Genomic DNA, 23,033 nt, shown 5'->3' on the forward strand with positions numbered 1-23,033 from the left:
GAAATACATGGGGCAAAGGTGTGGTCAGCACAGAGAATGACAATACAGTGATAAGAAAGGTAATGCCACCTGCATGTGGAGAGAGGACTCTTTCCAAAAGTTGACAAGCCCCTCTCCCATATTATCCTGTTTGCTTCTGGGTGATGGGAGTGAACATTCCCATTTGACAGACAGAGGAGCTGAGATCTGGAAAGGCGAAATCACTTGCCCAAGGACACCCAGCCAGGGCCCTCCCCTCTCTCCATGGAGGGAGGGACCTTGAGAGCGAGGAGGGGGGTTGAGGCTGAGGGCAGAGTCCGAGACTCTGATGAAGGCACCAAGGGGCACAGGTGCCCAGAGTGGGTTTCCTGTGGTAAGAGAGGTCCCTTAATGGTGGCCTCAGCCACTGGGGACCCAAGGCCTCTCCTCCCTAAGGGCCCTGAGGAGGAAGCCACACTGGGGGAGAGAGGGGTCTCAGAGAGGGCTCACCTGAAGCAGCCTCTCCTCCCACTCATACTGATCCAGGCTCTTCTCGGTGTGCTCTGTGACAGGAGAGAGCATGGGGACTACCAGACCGGAGGGCCCAGCCAGACAAGAACCCACGCTGGAGCCCTAAACTGGGGGCCGCAAGCCCACCAGAACTGCTATCCCACTTCACAGAGGCCCCAAAGTGTGAGCCTGGTCAAACACACAGCTGGTCAGTGTCCAAGCAAGGATTCGAAGCTGGGTCTTTCTGGTCCAAGGCCCCACCTCCCCCCGGTCCTCCAGCACAGGAAGGGGCGGCAGTCGGTCCGGGAACTCTGGAGACGCAGAGCTCTGGCCTGCGCGTGTGCTCAGTGCACAACACGGCCCAGTGTGCACACCCATGCAGACAGCACCCAGAAGGACAGACGGGCTGGTCCCAATGCTCCCCGCCCCAGGGAGTCCCACCCTACGCCTCGGGACTCCCGCCCTTCCGGAGTCAGCCCCACTGCCCAGCTCCCTTCCTCCAGCTCCCACTGTCCCTCACCATACAGTATCTGCAACATCTGGGGGAGCTCCTTGCTCCACAGCTGGTCCACGTCTGCATTGACGACAAGCTGCAGGGCGGTGATGGGACGCAGGGCGTGGAGGAGCCGCAGGGAGTTGACTCCAAATGTGTTTTCTCGATAGGGCTTCACGGCACACAGCTGAGAGGCGACAGAAGCCACAGCAGACAGAGAAGGATGAAGGGGAGGGACGGAGGAGCATGAGAACAAACCCACAGGATGGCAGAGCCGAAGCTCATTCCTCCCGTTCTTCTCCACCTGTGCACATGTTCCCTGAAATGCCCTAGGATGGCCCTGCTCTGTGATGCCGTTTCCGTTGCTCTGCTGAGTCCCCTCCCCCAGGGGCTCCTCCGTTAGTGCATCCTCACTCATCACTCTGGGTGGCGAGGTCATCCCCAGGGTCACCTCCCTCACTGACACTGTGAATAGCTCAAGGGCCATCTGTCCCTTGTCTGTCCACAGGTTCATAATGTCTATCACCGTGCTGGGCCAGTAGAGAAACTGAAAATGTACTTGCTGAGAAAATGAGGTCCGGAAAGGCACGGGGACTGGCCCAAGGTCACAGAGGGAAGCTCACAAGGAGGCCACACAGGAGATGGCCGGGCTTTCCCCATCTGCCAGCTCTCCCAGGCTCCGGGCCCCAGCACCTGTGCCCAGTGCCCCCTCCAAGCCCTGTCGCCTGGGCTGCCCCTCCCAAGGGCCTCCAGGATCCTTGGCCCCAACTCCTTATTCTATCCCCAGGGTGATGCCTAGAACAGAGCAGGACGCAGCTACGGTGGAACAATCCGGTAGGTGGAGGGACAGAGGGAGATGTCCATCCCGGTGTCACTTACCACCAGATGGCTCAGCAGTTGCTGTGGGGAGATGAACTCAGAGGCTACATCAAAGAGATGATAAAGGAAGAGAACGGCATCAGTGCAAGCTCCAGGGGTCCCAACTCCAACCCCAGCCAGCAGCCCACCCTCAGCAGGTCAGGGGAGGAGCACAGGCAACGTGGAGAAGGTGCAGCCATGGGACCTGGACATTGCCACTCAGCCTGAAGAACAAACCGCTGCCATTCCAGCTTACAGAATAAACAATCACCCACTCAGTGTGGAGTGGACACCCTTCACCCCGTCTCTCACCCCACGGGGATGACAGGTCAGGGGTGGGTGAGTGTAGAGTGAGGCCAGAGCTGGGGCAGAGGAGGCACCAAGGTCAGGACGGTGTGTGTGCCCACTGAGTCACTTGGTGATTACCACTCCTGGCCTCCAGGGTTGGAAAACAAGGGGCAAAGGCCAGAGGGCCTGTGAGGGGGGCGGCTCTCTCACAGCCAAGGCTCCTTTCCATCCCTGCTGAGGGCCCGTGGGCTCAGGCTGTGGCCCTAACCCTTCGCCATCCTGCCTCAGGCATGTGGTTCGCAGCCTCACTGCAGCACAGACCTGAACCCTCACGCCCAGCAGGGTCTCAGCCTGTGCCCACCCCTCCAATGCCTGGGGCAGCCGCAGTGCATGTGGGCCCCCCCTGGGCTCCCCTCCCCTGTACTCACGACTCAGGTGGAAGCTGCTGAGGTGAGGGTGCTGGCCCAGGGCCTGTTCCCTCAGAGCCACCTCCCTGGCACTGTCACTCAAGACCACGAAGGCTGAGGTGTTGCTGGGCTCACAGAGCAGGCTGATCAGTTTGGGCAAGGACACCTGGGGGGGATATGCCAGAGGTTCAATGCCAACCCCAACGCAGCACCATCATGTGTCCTCCAACCCCATGACCTTGGATGCTTTTCCTGGAGGGGCCTGTGAGGCTGTAGACACAGCCTCCTCTTCCCCAGACAGGCCTATATCTTCTGTGTTTGCCTCTCTCTCCTCTCGCCCCATGTTGATAAAATGTCACCATGGTACTTATTAAAATAACACCAGGAAGGACTTGATCAGACAGAGGGGCTTCTGGACATCTGGAATGGTGTAAGTTTGTCATCGCCTTCACTGGGGAACACTCCGCAGGTGGAAGAAACATGAGAGGTCAGGAGACAGGGCTTGATGGGAGGGGAAGTGGCTGCCTGCAGGGAGGACAGGTCCTCCCAGCTGGGCCCCTCCATGGCCCTCTTGCCCAGCTCTCAGGACCCCCAGGGCCCCTTGGAGGCTGCTGGGAGCAGACAGGGCATATCATCTCCCCCTTTCGTACACAAGGAGAAAGTCAGCCCACAGAGCAATTTGCTCAAGATGTCACAGCCAGACACTGGCAGAGGGACTCAAACTCCAGACTCACCACCCAATGACCGTCATGTGCTCCCCTGAGCCCCTTCTCAGAGGAGCCCCAGGCCCTAGAGCAGGAAGATGGACGTGGGGAGGGGTGGAAGAGAGATGACAAGAGGGAGATGCAGGGGAGGGGAGACGAAGGCAGTCTGGGGGGCAGAGGAGTGGTCTGGGAGCCAGGGGAGGAGGAATGGAGAGGCCTCTGTGACCCCAGCTGTTTGTACCGTCTGTAGGACCTTCGAACACATGGGTCGGATGTCTGCTTCATTCTGGAGGAAGAAAAAAACAACTAAAATCTGAAAGCAATGCCCGCTGCCCCACCTGGGACAAGGCCTCCTGGGGCCACTGACCAGGGCTGGGAAGGCCAAAGCCCCCCGACCCCAGTCCTGCCGGCCCAGCCTCCTGTCTCCCCTCTGCTCCTCACCCTGCCCTTCCTCTCTCCCTTCCCCTGAGCCTGGCTGCCTCCCTCAGGCGCCCCTTGTGGCTGGCCCTGCTCACCGAAGAGTCCCACTGGCTGAGCTTCAAGCTGTAATTTATGATGACGCTGCCCCCGGGAAGGCTCAGGTACTCACACTGTCCCAGTGCCTCGAGGAACCTCAGGAGGGCCATGCGAACCTGCAGAGTCAGAGACCATTCCATGTGAGACAGCAAGGGACCTCAGGGACACCCTCTGACCCCTTGGGTTCCAAGTGAGGACACAGAGAACCTCAGCAGGTCAGGGAGGACTTCAAGGAACTCAGATCTCCCGAGTCCAAGTCAACTGTGACTCTTCAGTGGACTCTGTGGCCATGACAGAGCACAGTCACTGAACCTGACCACTTCTAACGCTACCCTGAAGTTCTGATGGACATCGCCTCCCACTGTCCTCCTGGAGGACTCTGAGCACGGGGCTTGCCCACACCGTGTGTCCGCACAGGTGTCTGGGCAGGGGAGAGTCTGAGTCCAGGAAAGGCCCGTGTTCCAGCCTTCATGGGTCAGGCCAGTAACAAATCCTGCAAGTCCCGGGGGCCCGGCCCTCGAGAGCCCAGGCTCTTCGTGAGCCTTCTGGGCCTTGGGCCCCTGTCTTTCAAGATGATGTCACTGTCCTACATTTGGTCCCCAAAACCACTGTGCCCTGTTCTTGCTGTCCCAACACTCTGTCCTGCGCCGTCAGAGCTGGGCGTCTCTGCTGCCTGCGACCCTGGCTGTGGAGCTTGTTCAAAATACAGCTGCTCAGACCCCAGCCCAGACATGACGCCTGAGGCTTCTCTCCCTCAGCAAACTGTGGATCTAGGGCACTGATGAGCATCATCTGGAGCTCCATGGCCTCCCTGAGGACACCACAGTGCTGCCCAGAGCAAAGGCTCCGAAGGAGGCAGGTGGGAAACACATTTCTGCTGCTGCAGCTCTTCCTGGGCTTTGAAAAACTCCAGTGTATCCCGAGGGCAGGGGCCTGAGGCTAGAACTGGCTTGGGCAGCGCACCCTCCCTTCCTCCTCCTTCTCCATCCCCCTCCCCATCCGTGAACAAGGCCACAAGGTCTCAGAAAGCAATGGCCCTCCCAGCGCAACCATGCAGCCCTCCAGCTCACTGGTCTTCGATCCTTCTGTGCCACTGTGGTGACCGAGGCCAGCACCTCCCTCTTCAGCCTTTCTGCCTGGGGTGCTAGAGAAAACACAGGCAAGCAGCCGAAGGTCAGCTTCCCCCCCCCCCCCCCCGTTGCTTCAGGTGACATAAGACACACAGGTAGGAGGACTTCCAGGTACAGTCTCAGTCTTCAGAGGCCAGATGGCATCTCCAAAGGTGTCTCAGCCACCCCTCTGCCTCCCAGCTGCACTGAGATCAACCAGGCTAGATGCAAGAGTGCCCTGAGACAGTGCTCTCATCAAGCTGGCATTGGAGCCCCCACCCTTGCCAATCTCCCGTGGCTGCCCACACAAATGCCCCTGTCCAGTCAAGTTGTGCTCCCACTCTCTGTGTCTCAGCCTGTAAATCTTGGCCCTTGCTCTTCTTCACTGTGAGCTCCCTCTCCTGGCCCATGGTGACAACTTCTTCCCCTGCCTTTGGTCCATCCCCCATGAGCCCATCCCAGCCCCTGACGAATCCCTCCCTGCCTTCCTGCCCAGCGTCCTCACGCACCTGTTTCAGCAACTTAGTGCACATGGCCTGGCATCGTTTCCCTGCAGGAACAGCCTCCCCTTCCTGCCCACCAGCGAGCTCACTGACAGCAGGGCCCGAGCCGTCCTCATGTGTGTGTCTCAGTGCCCGGCACTGTGTTGCGCACACAGACAGGGTTTAACATAAGCACGTGACTGCAGGTGGAGCCTACTCTTCCGGGTGACAGTCATGGGCAAACTACCATGACACCAGCGGCATCGAGAGCGCTGTTCTAAGCACACCACGTACTGTCAGCTCATTTAATCCTCACTAAAACCCCCTACACGTAGGTAATATTTTTACCTCCATTTTTCAGCTGAGGACATGGAGGTGCAGAATAAAAGGAGTTTGCCCAAGGCTGCACGGCTTGTAAGAGGCAAAGCCAAGATTTGAACCCACTGAGTTCACTTTGAGTTTAAAACAGCGCTTTTAACTACTAGACTTGACTGTCGCCCAGAGAAAGGAGATGTCCTAGGAAATAGCAAGTCCCGGAACCCCTGGCCCCCACCCCATCCCACTCACCTCCACGGACCACCTCCCTGAAGGCCTCAAGGGCTGACAGCACTGTGGAATCGTCTTCTGATTTGATTGACTCATTAAGCAGGTTGACTGTCGAATCCATGCATAACTGGCCTATCAGAAAGGTGTGAAGGCAAGAGAATCGTGGGGGTGTGTAAGTGGCAGGGAATAAGTAGGAGGAAATCATGCTCACAGCAAACCACTGAGGCCACAGGCTGGATAAATCAGGGTCCATCAGGATGGAGAAAGGAAGGAGGAAGGTAGAGAACCAGCATCTGTCCAGCATTTACCGTGCTCCAGGCATGGTGCCAGAGGCTTTCCCTGAGCCAGACCTTGGCCCTCCCCGGCCCCCTGAATTCCCTGCCCTAGGCCAGCACACTGTGCTCATCAGTGCTGAAGTGACATTATCTGACATTATTCTGAGCTGCCGGTCCCCATGGAAGAAAGGGAAAGCAGTCCCAGGCTAAGCAAGTGGAAACCAAAGGAGTGGGTGGCCAATGCCTGTGCCCTTTCTGATCCATTTCATTTCAGGCAGAGCTCTCATGAACTACTTTGCATCCTGTCTAGCAGGATGGAAGACCTGGGAGAACGTTGGCCCTCCTCCAGTCTAGGGAGAGGCAAAATGGTCCTGAGTACACAAACACACTCAAACACAAGTGCACGCAGACACACACACACACACACACACACAAACACACAACCCTGGGGCTAGGGAAAGGTGTTGTTGACTTACTCAGGAGTTTAAATGCCCTCAGGGCTAAGCTTTGAGTCTCTTCACAGAGAGCTGGTGGCTGGCTGTTTTTGTCACCCATCTGTAGGGAGACCAAGGCCATCAGACTTGGGAGAACTAAAACCAGGGACCCTGGGTGTGGCTGAGGACACTGAGGCATGAAGCCAAGAAAGGCACGGTGCTTGGCAATAAGGAAGACAGGAAAATGGAACCCAGGAATCCACATTCCCCTCTCCCCAGGGAGAAAGACAGTGGCCAAGAAACTAAGTACAAGGAAAGTGTCACCCGTTTGCTAAACATCAATGGTCCTCTCCCTACTCCACAACAGAGAAGTCCGGACATTTCCCACAGGCTGATGGAGAGGCTTGAACCTTCTGCCCTTTTCCCAGAGTTGAGGGGGATAAACAAAGGCCCTTCACCCCAGGAAGCATACAGGATGTGTCCAACAGTCCTCATGGGAAAGATCCCACTCTTTGTCCAGAATCCAGGCATGTGCCTGTTCTGGGGAACCTAAGGTGTGTAAGGCTGAGATCCCCACGTGAAAGACACCTGTGCTGTGTGCAGGAGGTGACCTGCTCTGGGGAAGCTATCCCCTCTAAAGCAGAGAGAAAGGGCAAGGCCAGGATGGCTCTACTGCCACAGCACTCACCTGCTTCATGAGGATGCCTGCCAGCTCGGCTGCTCGGGACTGTACACAGGGACCTCTGTCTTTGCTGCGGTGCACGGCTTCCAGGACATGGCAGAGACACTGTGTGCATAAGGACAGTCAGGATAAGGCTTCCCAGTCCTTCTACATCCTCAAGGCAAATACTCTTTCCTCACATACTCTCTTCAAGGACGGTCCAAGCCATCATCATTGCACATGGCCCTCTTGGACCTCTTCACGGCAGGCTCAGGGGCCAGCTCTTCCACAGCTAAACGCAGCCAGAACCTGTCCTTTTGCCTCACCCAGGAAGCGATACTGATTTTCAAATGACCCCATTATTCCACAGAAACTGTGAGGGCAATTCAACACTGCAAGTGTTGGCTGACTTCGAAGAAACAGGATGACTTAATCATGGCCAAAGCAAGAACCGGTTCTATTGCTCTCTGACATTAAAATTTCTGAAAATTAAGTCTAAAAGCCTGAATAGCTCCCTTCTGCCTTCTGGATTCTTCTGTTGTGTGGCTTGTTCTTACCACTGGTGTGAGGAAACAGCCTTAGATTCTACATGTGAGCACATGCCTTTGATTTTTTTTGAAAAACAGCTTTGTGGAAGGATAATTGACATATCATAAACCACACATATTAAATGTACAATTTAATAAATTTTGACAAATGTATACACCTGTGAAACTGTCCCCACAATTAAAAGAATGAACATTTCCATCATCCCCCAAAGTTGGACATTCCTCTGCATAATCCCTCCTTCCCTGTCCTCCCCCAGGCCACCAGGGCTCTATTTTCTGTCCCTTGTATTTTACCAAACTGCCAAACTGTTTTCCAAAGTGGTGTGCCAATTCGTTCTAATGGATGTGTACTGGAATCTCATATAGTTCCATTTCTTAGGCCTTTTTTAAATTTCTCACAGCAATGATGCATAGTTTCCAGCATACAGGTTTTATGCACCTATTTTCAGACTTATTCCCAAGTATTTCATATTTTTATATAGCTGATCATGTTGACTGAAAACAAAGCCAGTTGTACTGCTTCCTTTCTGATGTGTATGCCAATAGGGTCCAATTGATTTATAGCATTGTTCATATCTTTCGTATGTGTACTGGTGGTCTAGTCATTCTATCAGTTATTGAAAGGGACATGTTGAAATCTCTGAGTGTAATTATGAATCTGTCTATTTCTTCTTGCAGTTCTATCAGTTTTTGCTTTAGGTGTTTTGAAGCTCTACCATTAGGTACAAAATCATTAGAATTGTTATGTACTCATGGTGAATTGACCCCTCTGTCATTATGAAATGACCTTCTTTATCCCTGAACACAGTTTTTGCTCTGAAATCTACTTTTTCTGATATGAATATAGCCAATACCGCCTTTTGGTTGAGAAGCGTTAGCACAGTATATCTTTTTGTGTCCTTTTACTTTTAACCTGTTTGTTGCTTTATCTTTCCAGTGCACTTCCTGAAGGTAGCAGACAGATGAGTCTTGCTTTTTTATCCATTTGACAATCTCTGCCTTCTAACTGGGATGTTTAGGTCATTGATATCTAACATGATGATCTATGTGGTTAAGTCTACCATCTTGCTATTTGCTTTCTATTAGTCTATATTCTTTGTTCTCTTTTCCCTTTCTTTCAGTCTTTCTTAAAAATTAATTCAATATTTTTAATAATTCCACTTTATATTCTTCATTGGCTTATTAGCTATTACTCTTTGTTGTTTCAGTGGTTGGTAGAGTTGATAGCACACATCTTTAACTTGTCCCAGGCACCCTTCAAGGGATAGTATACTACCTTCTGTATAGTAAGAATTAGTATGTTTACACCATAAGCATACTTTAAGCTATTGCCATACATTTCACTTCTCCATGTTACCAACTCCACAATGCATTGTGTTATATTTGCTGTTTAGTTTTGTGTTTCTTTGTTGGGTTTTTTTTTTTTTTCTGTTTTTGAGACAGGGTCTTACTATGTTGCCCAGGCTGGCTCAGAACTGCTGGGCTCAAGCCATCCTCCCACCTAGGTCTCCTGAGTAGCGGGACTACAGGCACATGCCACCATGGCCAGCTTCATTTTTGTTTGAACAACTATCTAATAGACAGATCTTAAAAATAAGAAAAAAAAAAAATATTTATCTACATAGTTGTAATTTCTGCTTCTCTTCACTCCTTTGCACAGGCAGTGGTCCCCAACCTTTTTGGCACCAGGGACAATATTTCCACAGCTGGGGGGTGGGGGGAGGCAGAGCTCAGGCAGTGATATGTGGCCCAGTTTCTAACAGGCCAAAGACTGATACCAGGCCATGGCCTAGGGATTGGAGACTGAAGCTATAACGTATTTTCAACTGGTATCATTTTACTTCTGGTTGAAAGACTTCCTTTAACATTTTCTAGACTGTAGATCTACTGATGATCAAGTCGCTCAGCTTTTGTATGTCTGAAAATATTTTTATTTGCAATTCATTTCTGAAAGATATTTTTACTGGGTATAGAATTCTATGAGACAAGACACAAGGGCACAGATAGTGAACTAGTAGCAGCCAGGACATGCTGCTTTCAAAGAGAGGAAAGAACATTGCAAGTAAATGCCCATCTACACATGGACCCTCTTGGAGAGAGCATTATAAATCATCAGAGAAGGTATGGGAGACGCTCAGAGTGAAGGAGATGGCAATGGGGAGACCCACTTGCCAAGATCTCAAGGTACCTAGGGGAGACACGTACACACGGGGAAGGGTTAAAGGAGAGAACACCAGGACACCACCCTCTGTGCATGGACACTGTGACTTGAGCTGTTGGGGGCCCCTACCACCACCGTGGGCCTCCATTCTGTTCAGGGAACTAGTTGGAAACTGCATTGTAAAGTTACATCAGAGAGCAGGCTCAGCAGTGACCTGCTGACCTCTGTTCCCAGGTTGCCACAACTGAAACCAATTGAAGCTCTCAGATCCAGAGAGCCCAGTCTACACAGGGATCAGCTTTGCTGCAGATGGCCCTGCATCACCCCTTGCTCATCCTGGGAGGGAGCAGGGAGAGGAGATGCTCTTCCATGCCTGTGACTGGGATCCAAGCATACCACCCACCAGGAAACTTGAACAGAGTGGATGATGTCACCACTTGAGAGGTCCCACAGTAGCAGCCCCAGTAGAATCTGTGTGAGGAGAGCCAGCCAGCCATCTAGCAGCCCAACCCATGCAGCCCCATGCACCAACCAGCAGAACAGGCTCCCCGACCTCATGTGCCACGGTGCACAAATACACACTCCCAGGAACTTGTGTGCTGCGTGGAGGTCCTAGCCCCTGAGAGCTTCCATGCTGACCAGAGGAGCAAGTCGCTGGTACTGTGTGCCGTGCTTACATCCATGAAACCATGTACCCATGCACCATGTGGTGCCATGAAACCACAGGCCCACATGAGATATATAATTGATATCACCAGAGATTCAGATATCCAGATACAAGTTGGTCATTAAAAACCAGTAGCAAAGAGGACATCTCCAAGACATAGTCAGCAACCTGGTCAAAGTCAAAATGAAGGAGAAAACTCCACAAGCTGCAAGATGAAAGCAACACCTAACCTACAAAGGAAAGCCTACCAGGCTAACAGATTCTCAGCTGAGCCCTTGCAAGCCAGAAGGGATGGGGGCACATTTTTAATCTTCTTCAACAGAACAACTGCCAGCCAACAATTTTGTATCCTGCACAACTAAGTTTCTAAAGTTATGGAGAATAAATATTTTTCCAGATGAGCAAACACAAAGGGAATTTGTCACCACTAGACCTGCCCTACAGGAAATGCTTAATAGTGCACTATACATAGAACAGCACAACAGATACTCTCCAGTGTAAAACACCCCAAAATTAAAGCTCACAGCTCTTATAAAACAATAGCACAAGAGGGAAAACAAAACAAAAAGATATCATTCAACATAATGAACAGAACATAGGTATCATTACTAACGCTGAATGTGAATGGTCTTAATGCTCCTATTAAAAGACATAGATTGGCTGCATGGATAAAAAGTCATTGCCAAAGTATATGTTGGCAATGAAACCCATCTAACTCACAAGGACATGTACAGACTCAAGGTAAAGGGGTGGAAAAAAATCTTCAATGCAAATGGAAGCCTAAAGTGAGCTGTTGTAGCCATTCTCATATCAGATAAAATTGACTTTAAACCACAGAAGTGGTAAAAAAAAAAAAAAAAAAAAAAGACAAAGATGTTCATTACATAATGATAAAGGGGCAATTCATCAAGAAGATATAACAAATCTAAATGTATGTGCACCGAACACACGAGCTCCCAGATTCATAAAGCAAATTCTACAAGAGCCGAGCAAACAAATAAACAGTTGCATCATAGTCACCAGGGACTTCAATACCCCACTGACAAAACTAGACAGATCATGAAAGCAGAAAACCAATAGAGAAATACTGAATTTAAATGGAATCCTAGAACAAATAAACCTGACAGACATTTACAGAACACTCTACCCCAAATCTATAGAGTGTACATTCTTCTCATCAGTACATGAGACATTTTCCAAGATTGCTCCTATCCTAGATCACAAAGCAAGTCTCAGCAAATTCAGAAAAATCAAAATCATAGTATGTATTTTCTCAGACCACAGTGAAATAAAACTAGAAATCAATTCCAAGAGAAACTCTCAAATCCACACAAAGTCACGGAAATTAAACAAACAACTGCTGAGTTATCCTTGTGTCAATGATGAACGTGAGAGGGAAATCAAAATGTTCTTTGAATTGAATGACAGAGGGGACACAAGCTTTCAAAAATCTATAGGATACAGCAAAGTCAGTGCTAAGCGGAAAATTCAGAGCCTTAAATGCTTACATCGAAAAGATAGAAAGATCATAAATTACCAACCTGATGTCACATCTCAAGGAACTAGAACAAGAAGAACAAACCAAACCCAAAGCCAGTAGAAGAAAGGAAATAACAAAGCTAGAAATGGAAGTAAATGAAAGGGAAACAAACAAAAAAACAATAGTTCAGAGGATCAATGAAACAAAAAGTTGGTTCTTTGAAAAAATAAACAAAATTGATAGAACACAAGCCCAGTGATCCAGAAGTAGAAGGAAAAGGATTCAAATAACCTGAATCATAAATGAAAAAGGAGACATGACAACTGACACCACAGAAATCCAAAACATCATCCATGATTACTACAAAAATTACTAGAAGAACTAGAGGAAATGCATAAATTCCTGGAAACACGCAGCCTCACAAGCCAGAATCAGGAAAAAATAGAAATCTTGAACAGACCAATAATTAGCATGAGATTGAGGCAGTAATGAAAAGTCTCCTGACAGAAAAAAGACCCAGAACAGACAGATTTACAGCCAAATTCTACCAGACCTACAAAGAAGAACTGGCACTTATCCTACAGAAATTATTCCATAAGATCGAGGAGGAAATCCTCCCTAACTGATTCTAAAAAGCCAGTATAACCTTGACACTAAAGCTAGAAAAGGGTACAACAAGAAAAGAAAACTACAGGCCCCCAATATCCCTATGGACAGTGACACAAAAATCTTCAACAAGATACTAGCAAACTGAATTCAGCAACACATCAAAAAGATAATTCACCATGATCATGTGGGTTTCATTCCAGGGATGTAAGGATGGTTCAACATGTGCAAATCAATAAATGTGATTCACTGCATAAAGAGAAGCAAAAACAAAGACCATATGATCTTCATAGAACCAGAAAAGGCATACAATAAAATCCAGCACCATTTCATGGTAAAAACCCTCAACCAACTAGGCATAGAAGCAGCATATCTCAAAATGATAGAAGCTGTATACAGCAAAACTACAGCCAACCTTATATTGAATAGGGAAAACTTGAAAGCATTCTCCTAAGAACTGGGACAATGCAAGGGTGCCCACTGTCATCACTTCTATTCAACATAGTACTGGAAGGCCTAGCCAGAGCAATCAGTCAACAGAAAGAAATAAATGGCATCCACGTTAGGAAAGTGGAGGTCAAACAATCCCTCTTTGCCATCAATATGATCCTGTATTTAGAAAACCCTGAAGAGTCCACCAAAAGACTCCTAGAATTTATAAATTCACCAAAGTGTCAGGTTACAAAATCAATGTACACAAATCAGTGGCATTCCCATACATTAACAACAGCCAAGCAGAGTGTCAAATCAAGGACTCAATACAATTTATGATAGCTATGATGAAAATAAAATACTTAGGAATACATTTAACAAGAGAGGTGAAAGATCTCTACAAGGAGAACTATAAAACACTGGTGAAAGAAATCACAGATGGCACAAACCAATGGAAATATCCCATGCTCGTGGATTGGTAAAAATAACTTCGTTAAAATATCCATTCTGCTCAAGGTGATTTACAGATTCAGTGCAATCCCCATCAAAATATCAATGTCTTCCTTCACAGATCTAGAAAAAATAATCCTAAGTTTCATTTGTAACCAAAAAAGTGCCTGAATAGCCAAAGTATTATTATGCAAAAAGAACAAGTCTGGAAGCATCACATTCCCTGACTTCAAATTATACTACAAGTCTACAGTAACCAGAACAGCATGGTACTGGTATTAAAGTAGAGACAAAGACCAATGCAACCAAATGGAGAACATGGAAATAAAAACATACAGCTATGAGCAACTCATCTTCAACAAAGCAGACAAAAACATATACTGAGGAAAGGAAGCCCTATTCAATAAATGGTACTGGGAAAATCGGATAGCCACATGCAGAAGAATAAAACAGGAGCTCTATCTCTCACCATTACCAAAAAATTAATTCAAGATCAGTTAAAGATTTAAATGCAAGCCGTGAAACCTAAACAATTCTAGAAAAAAACATAGGAAATAACTCTTCTGGGCAAAGGCCTAGTCAAAGAATTTTTAACTAAGACCCCAAAGGCAAATAAAACAGCAGCAAAATAAATAAATGGGACTTAATTAAATTAAAAAGCTTCTGCAAAGCAAAGGAAATAATTAACAGAATAAGCAGGCAACCTGTAGAATGGGAGGAAATACTCACACACTATACATCCAACAAAGGACTAATTTCCAGAATCTACAAAGAACTCAATCAAAATAGTGAGAAAAAGGCAGACAACTGCATCAAAAAGTGGGCAAAAGACAGGAACAGAATTTTTTCAAAACAAGATAGACAAATGGCCAAAAGTCATGAAGAAATGTTTAATATCGTTAATCATTACGGAAATGCAAATTAAAACCACAATGAGATTCCACCTTATCCCTGCCAGAATGGCCATTACTAAAGTCAAACAACCAATACTGGCATGTATGCAGAGAAAAAGGTACACTGATACTGTGTTGCTGGGACTGAAAATTAGTACAACCTATGTAAAACCCTATGAAGACTCCTCAAAGACCTAAAAATAGGCCTACTGTTTGATCCAGCAATCCCACTATTGGTATCTACCCAAAAGAAAAGAAATCATTTTATCAAAGAGATAGCTGCACTCAAATGTTTATGACTGTACAATTCACAATTGCAAACATATGGAATCAGCCTAAGTGTCCATTGACACATGAGTGGATAAAGAAAATGTGGTGGGAATACACACACACACACACACACACACACACACCAGGGACTACTACTCAGCCAGACAAAAGGAATGAAATAATGTTATTTGCAGCAACTTAGGTAGAACTGGAGACCATCATCCTCAAGTGGAGTATTTTAGGATTGGAAAACAAAAGCTACATGTTCTCACTAATAAGCAGGAGCTAAATGCTGGGTGAACATGAACACAAAAGGCATAAAGGACATTGGAAACTAAGAAGGGAGGAGGTTGGAATGGGGGTGAGGGGTAAAAATTTACCTGTTGGGTACAATGAACACTGTCCTGGTGGCAGGAACACTGAAAGCTCTGCATTACAGAGTGTATCCATGTAACAAAAACTTTTGTACCTCCTTAACATTTTAAAATTGAAAAAAAATAGAATTCTAGGAGACAGTGTTTCTTTCAGTACTTTGAATGTGTTAGATCACTATCTTCCTGCTTGCGTTGTTTCCAAGGAGAAATCTGCTATTCTCCTTATCTTTGTTCCTCTATATGAAATAAGGTTTTTGTTGTTACTTCTGGTTTTCTTAATGCTTTTACTCTGGCTACACTCAAAATTTTCTCTTTTTCACTGATTTTGAGAGATTTGATCATGATATGCCTTGGTGTAGGTGCTTTATGATTCTTGTGCTTGGAATTTATGGAGGATCTTCGATCTGTGCATTCATAAATTTCTTTAGATTTAATATTTTTTTCCATCAATATTTCTTCAAATATTTCTTTCCCCATTCTATGGAGCCTCCACTGCACAAAAATTAAGCTGCTTGAAGTTGTCCCACACCTCACTGATGTTTTATTCTCTTTTCAGTCTTCTTTCTCTGTATGTTTTCATTTTGTGTCATTTCTACTGCTATGTCTTTAAATTAACCAATATTTTAACTCGTGATGTCTCCTCTGCCATTAATCCCATCTAGTATTTTTTGTCACTGCAGACATTTTAATTTTTAGCTCTAGAAGTTTGATTTGGGTCTTTTCAAAATATGTCTTCCCTGTTTCTACTTAACTTACTTAATAGTTCCTCTAGCTTTGAAACCTGTAGAATGTAGTTATAATATCTGGTGTAATGCACTTGTCTGATACCTTTAACCCCTGTGTGAGTCCTGGGTCAGTTTTGGTTGATGTTTATCCTTATGATAGGTCATATTTCCTACTTCTTTGCATGCCTAGTGACTTTTTATTTAACGTCATTCATGGCAAATTTATCTTTTTGGATGCCAAATATTATTGTGTTCCTGAGTTGTATTCTGGAGTTTGTTCTGGGGCACAGTTACTTGCAAACTGTGTGATGCTTTTGGGTCTTGCTTTTAAGATTTGTTAGACAGGATCAGAACAGCAGTTAGCATACTGCTTAGTTTGTCCTCCTTCTCAAGTACCCTGCTCAGTGCCCTGTGTGTTCTGCGGTTTTCCAGGCTGGTTGCTAGGAACAGGCACTCTTCTGAGTCCTGTGAGAGTTCTGGCTACTGTTCCCTCGGTTCTTGGTTCTTTTCCTTACCTGGCCCAGTTTCCTCACATGCAGGCAACTATTGAGTACTCTTCCCTGTAAACTCCAGCTGCTTGGTCTCCCTGAACTCTCGTCCCCGTCTCCTCAACTCGCGGACTCCACCAGACTCTTCCTGCAGTTTCCTTCCCTCTGTCGCTGCCTGGAAACTCTCTTCAGGAAGCCAGCTAGGGCCATTACAGGGCTACTTCATTTCTTTGCTGCCTCTCAGGGATCACTCTTCTTTGTTAACAGTTGCCCAGTGTCTTGCGAGCCATCATTTCATACCTAGTGCCCAGCTGTTTGGTTGGTGGGGCAGGACAGTGAATCTGGGCACAGTTACTCCGTCTCTGCCAGAAGCAGAAGTCCCTCCACTGGATGCTAATTATGGAACCACTATTCCACTTCCGCCTGCCTGATGGTCAACTCGGGCCAGCCTCCCCAGGCGGAGCTGCTTAGTGCCAGTTATGGTCCAAACAAAGAACACAATGGACTGGTAAATATCCAGATACTTAGTCAATGTCCCCTGATGTGAGAGAGGAGGTGGGAGAAGGAGGAAGAGAGTAGCCAAAACATTTCCATGATGAGCCAAGACACGGGGTGGAGTCTCGGCACCTGACCAACCTGCAGACTAGCGCACAGGATACAACTTTCATCCTCCCAGTGGTACGTTTGCTACACGAAGCAAACCTCCGCTCCAAGCTCACAGACTTCACCCTTGGGCAGCAAAAGACACGTGCCAGGAGGGAGAGGTGGTCACTCCTGGAGAAAACTCACAGCACACGTGTGAGGAAGGTCACCTCCTCATAGCCCAAGGGAAGGACACTTGATGTGGCAGTGCAGTGCTAGACTGCACACTACAGTCTCTAGAAACCTCATGCTAACGAGGGTTCCCATTAAAAGATTCTTCCTCTTGAATATTCAGGAATGCACATTAGCATGTGCAGCAACAATGAAAAGTGTGCCCCTCAGATGCCAGCTCAGAGGGGCATAATTGACCAGCATCTCTAGCTACCATGCTTCAAAATACATCACTGTGTTCAAACTGAGACCAGACTCCCACGGGCTTCCCCTGGCCAGTGACTGAGGATGGCAGGGCCACTGAGGCAGGCCCAGTCCAGCCAGACCTGGGACTTCTCTGATGGGTGACTTTGGTCTGATCACTCCCCGTTGGCCTTGCTGAAACTTTCTTAGAACTACACGGGGATGCAGGACCTTCCTGTCTTCCCCCTTCTTTCTCCTTATCAAGGATCATACCTGCGTCACAGTCTGCTGGCTGTCCCGCCCTCCTCAGGCTCCTTCCTTGTTTCCTCTCATAGGAGGATCTTCTTTAAGAAATCTCTCACACTATTAGTCCCATGTTGGGATTTGCTTCCTGGAGGACCAGACTAACCCACCTATTAGACATTCTGAGAAGTCCTACAGCTGAGAAACTCATTTAACTCAGTGTTTCCTACCCATTTTGCTAAATAACACACCTTATTCTTCTTGGAATACCCGTTAAAAGTTGGTGGCAACTGGGATTGAGAAATGCCATAGGAAAGAGCCTGAAATAACAACTAGACAGTGGGGGCTTTAGTTCTGGGTCCTCTGCTAATGTAAATCCTCTAATATTGGTATAATCTTCCTGTGGTAGGCAGAATTCTGAGATCACCCTCAAAAGCCCAGGTCCCTGGTGCACACACTCCTTCCGTCATTTCCTCAGGCAAGCGCTGCTCTGGGTGTTGCTGTGAAGGCATTTTGCAGGGGTAATTAAGGCCCCGAATCAGTGGACTTTAGACCAGGGAGATTATCCCCTTGGGCTTGGCCTGACCACATGAGCCCTTTTCCATCTGGGTCTAGAGGTCAGAGACAGGGAGGTCAGAGAGACTCAAAGGGTGAGAGGGACCCAATGAGGACAGCATTGCTGGCTTTGAAGTGGACGGTGCCCAGGACAAGGAACAGGGGTGGCCTCTAAGAGGTGAGAGCTGCCCCTGGCTGCCAGCCAGCAAGGGCAGAGGCAGCTGTCAGCAGCGAGTGTTGTGGTGATGCTGCAGCCACAGAAAGGGACACACCCGCGCACTGTGCTTTCATGGCTGTCACTTTGTGGGAACCCCGCACTTGACCGATTGGGAAAAGGACAGTCAGAGAAGGTGAGCAACTGACTCAAGCCTCAGAGCTGGCAAATACCATTAGGGGCTCACGTGCCAGTGGTGTCCACAGTCAGCCTCGGCACGCTGCCCCCCAGCCAGGCCACCCTCTGAGCCTGTGCTCCTCGCCAGCACTAAAAGGGCCGGGGGTGGGGAGAATGGACCAAATGCTTTCCTGTGCTGTCCTCCGCTCAGGGCTGCTGGAAGGACCACAGGTGTCTAAAGCACCTTGCAAAGGACCGTGCACAGGACAGGAGGCTGCGGTTTCTAGGTAAGGGTGTGAGTGCTCTCAGCAAGTCCCCGTATGTGTCTCAGCCTGTTCTCCCCTAGGATGCTGCCCAGCCATCCCAGAGGGATTCCTGACTGCTCTTCGATTTCTGTCTCCCCATGATCTACTTTCAGTTATTGTTATGGAACTTCGACAGCTTTTCTATCTAACAGGAGGGTACTTCCTAGGGAGGCCCCCAGAAATCCCCCCCACACATGGTGGCCTTTTGAAAGGGGGCAGGGCCACTCAGGCCAGGTTGTTTCTGACCAGCCTAGGCCTCAAGCCAGTGGGTCGAGTTCACCCAGAGGTCTCCTGGGGCACACTGCTCCCTTTGTATCTTCCTTTTCTTCCCTCAGGAACTCTCCTCACTCCTTACCCTACTTCCCTGCAGCAATCTGCTGCCCTCCCCGCATCCTGACTACACATGATCGCTAGATCCTGCAGACTGATTCTTAGATCCCTCTTTCTTGCTAAAGCCTAAATCACAGCAGCTTAGAGGAACACTTCTTAATCGGAGCACCAGGGATGAGTTTCAGGGGATCTGTGACTCCCCAAAAGAGTATGCAAAATTCTATGTGAATGTGGCTCTCAGAAGATTCTCCAATTGTCTGAGTCTTAAAACAGTCTGAGAATCGCTGGATAAAGCCATTTCTCCAGAGCTCCATGCAACCTGGGCTCTTTAGGGCTCCTGTGTGTGACATGCAACATGCTGTGTCCAGCCCCTGGGCAGCGGTCCTCACAGGCTCTACAGGAACTGGCAACAGCAAGGGGCCCAGACACGTGACGATGTTCCACTCATGCGTGCATTTCCAAGGCACAGGAAGGACTTTTCTCTGCCCTACCCAAAGGTTGTTGCAGCAAGCGGCCTCTGAGAGCAAAGGCTCCTGCTGCCCTCGTGGCTCCCTCTCCTTTCCATCCCCACCCCAGCTCAGTCTCCTGGGGCAGGTCTGCCTGTGTTTCTAATGTGACAAATCATAACCACAGGCATTTCTTGTGTTTGGAAATATGGTTACACTGTGGAATGGCTAATCTTTGCACTAATGAACATACACATCACCTCACAGACTCAGTATTTTATGTGGGGAGAACACTTAAAACCTACACAGCAATTTTCATGTACACGATACAGTGTTACTACGTCAACTCTTTTAGCTTCCACACAGAAGTGACATCATATGCTACGTGTCTTCCTCTGCCTGGTTTCTTTCACTTAACAGAATGCCTTCCAGGTCCATCTATGTTGTCACAGTGACAGGATGTCCTTTTGTTGAAAGGCTGAATAGTGTCCCACTGTGTGTGTGCCCCGTTGTGGTCACCCATTCACTGTGGGTGGAACGTGGATGGATTCCGTGCCTTGGCTACTGTGCATAAGGCTGTGATGCCAAAGGAGAGAAAGCTTCCGCCATCTGTCCACTCAGTGTGATGTCCGCTTTGGCCTGTCACATGTGCTCTTACTGTGTTCTGGCACATTCCATCTGTACCTAATTGTTGAGAGCTTTTATCACGAAAGGATGTTGAATTTTGTCAAATAATTTTTCTGCATCACTCAAGATAATCACATGGTCCTTTTCCTTCATTCTCTTAACGTGCTCTGTCATATTCATGAACCTGTGTGTGCAGAACATCCCCGTTGATCATGGTGAATGATGATTTTAATGTGCTGTTGAATTTGGCTGGCTGCAATTTGTTGAGAATTTTTGCATATATGTTCACCAGCAATATTGGTGTAAAATTGGATTTTCTCGTAGTGTCCTTGTCTGGTTTGGGCATAATGGCAATGCTGTCCTCGTAAAAGGAGTTTCTTCAATCGTATTCATTTTGGGGAAGAGTTTGAGAAGTGTTCTTATTAGTTCTTTAAATGTTTGGTAGAATTTGGCAGTGAAGCCATCAGGTCCTGGGCTTTTCTTCCCATTACCCATTTTACTACTAATTCAACCTCCTTGCTCATTATTGGTCTATGCTGTCTGCCTTATTCTTCAAGGTGCATTTCAAACATCACCCCTTCTGACATCTGAAGCTTCCTTAAATCCCAGCAGGCAGAACTAATCACAGTTCCTCCGCTCCCTCTAGTCGCCCCTTCCCCATAGCTAGAAAGCAGCTCTGACACAAGAACAGTGGCTTATCCATCGCCACTTCCCCAGCCCTGTTGAGAGCAGCTACTCAATAAACGTGGGCTGCACTCACTCAGGCTCAGCAAACATTCTGTGTAAAAGGCCAGATAGGAAATGCTTTAGGCTCTGCCAGCCATAGGGTTTCTGTGGCAGCTGCTGCTCTGCTGCGGTAGCTCAGAGGCAGCCTTGGACAACACGCAAACTGTGTGTGAATGCATGGACGTGGCCGAGTGCCAGTGAAAGCTTATTTACAAACATGCTTGAGCATAATCTACTCAATAAATACCGAATGCACTAACCAGACATGTTTCCTTCTCACCCCCCAATCACCTTGCAAATGTAGAGCGGCCTCACTGGTGTGGTTGTCAACGTCATTAACCATTCAGTTAATGACTTCACCAGCCTCTCTAGTTCTGAAAGTTGCAGGAGACAGAAGAGGTGGCCAGTGGTCTCCAGAGCTTTCTCTGCCACCTGTGTCCAAAGAGACACAATGAGTTTGCCTCAGCTCGTCATTCACCTTGGTATCCCCAGGGCCTGGCACAGTGCCTGGCAGGCAGAGGGTGCCCAGCAAATGCAAATGACAGAACAGCATCATTACCCAGTAAGTGACTGGACAATGCAGTGTCTTCTGACTGTCCCCTTTTCTGGTCAACAGGAAGAGGTGGCTGAAGAGGGTCCCCCTCCCTGGTGAGTCAGCCTTTCATAAGCAAGTGGACAGACACTGCCCCTCCCCACCTCTGGCTCCAGACTCTCCCCTTCAGCCCATCCACCCAATGCCAGCTACCTCCCGCTCCTACCTTGCTTTTGCTGGCCAGGGACTGATGGTGGAAGAAAACCTGGAGGGTTTTATCAGCCTTGATGGCCACTTTGATAAACGCTCTGGTCATTGCTCCCTCCTGCAGAGAGGCATCGTCCAGGACAGCCTGGGCACTGGTGGCCAGTCCATGGAGCACTGTGAGGGGAGCAGGGATTTGGAGCTTCCGTCACCCTTCCCTCCCCACTGAGGAAACAGACACACAGACACGTGCACACAGTCCCCCCTCCTGACCCCAAGAAAGCCCTGGGCCCTGTGCTGGCAACACTGCCCATTCACCATCTCCCAGCTATCCTCCCCGTGATGGCACCTGGTCCACCCAGAGACGCAAGGGAATGGGTGAGGCTGCCAGCACTGCTGGCATCCCAATCAAGGTGGATCCTGTCCCCAAACCAGGTGATGGAGCACAGAATCTGTGGACACCCTGGCCTGCTCCCAGCCACCTCCCCGCCCTTCCCTGGGCTCCTGGGATCCACATTCAGAGACCTCATCTTTTCCTGCCTTTCTTTGCACCCTCCCTGATTCCCACAGAGCTTTCCCCAGAACCCTGACCCTTACCCTGACACAGCAACAACATATCCTTCTCCTCGTCGGTCTTCCTCAGCAGGCTCAGGATACGGGCCCACGTGGCATCCTGGTAGCTGTCTATGCCTGGGAGGGAGAGAGCAGGAATGACACCCCCGTCCTAGGGATGGGAGCCTTCCAGCCATGCTGTAGTGTAGGAGGCCTTACTGATTAGGGGCCACAAGGCCTGGCTTCTGACCCCAGCTTTGCCTGCAAAGAGTCCGGGTAACCTGGAGCAAGGTACATCATTGACCTGAATTGCAGTTTCTGCAGCTATGGAAGGGGCCCACAGCCCTGATCTGGCTGCCTCTGGGAAGGAGCACTGGGAGGGTAAAGCTCCATGTCGGTGTGAGCACAGCACACAAGAGCCAGGGGCTGCCACGACCTGCACACGCACCCCCTTTCAGGAACACTTGAAGGACCAAAGACATGTGCTTTCTGAGCTGGATGTGAGGGCATTCGTCATGATTAGATCAGGAGTCACATGTCCAGCTTCTATTGCTGTGTCCTCTGGGCTTATCTTGTACCCCAACCTTGTGCCTTGTCCTTTGGAACCTGATGCCCAGAAGGCTGGCTGACTCCCCAGCCTCTCTTTGGCCCCAGCTCCAAGTGGTCAACAAAGGGCAGGGACTGTGATTTGCCCTGTGACTTGATTTGTCTTTGATTAAGGGAGAGAAGTGGAATGGGTAAGAGAACCACTGCTGTCACCAGGTGCCACAGGGACAGTGTAGAGGACGAAGATTGTGTGGTGATTCTCTACCTGCTCCTGCTACACGACTGCTCTTCCAAGCCTCTCATCC

Source organism: Eulemur rufifrons, chromosome 28 (assembly GCF_041146395.1).
Source record: "Eulemur rufifrons isolate Redbay chromosome 28, OSU_ERuf_1, whole genome shotgun sequence".
NCBI classification, from domain to species: Eukaryota; Metazoa; Chordata; class Mammalia; order Primates; family Lemuridae; genus Eulemur; species Eulemur rufifrons.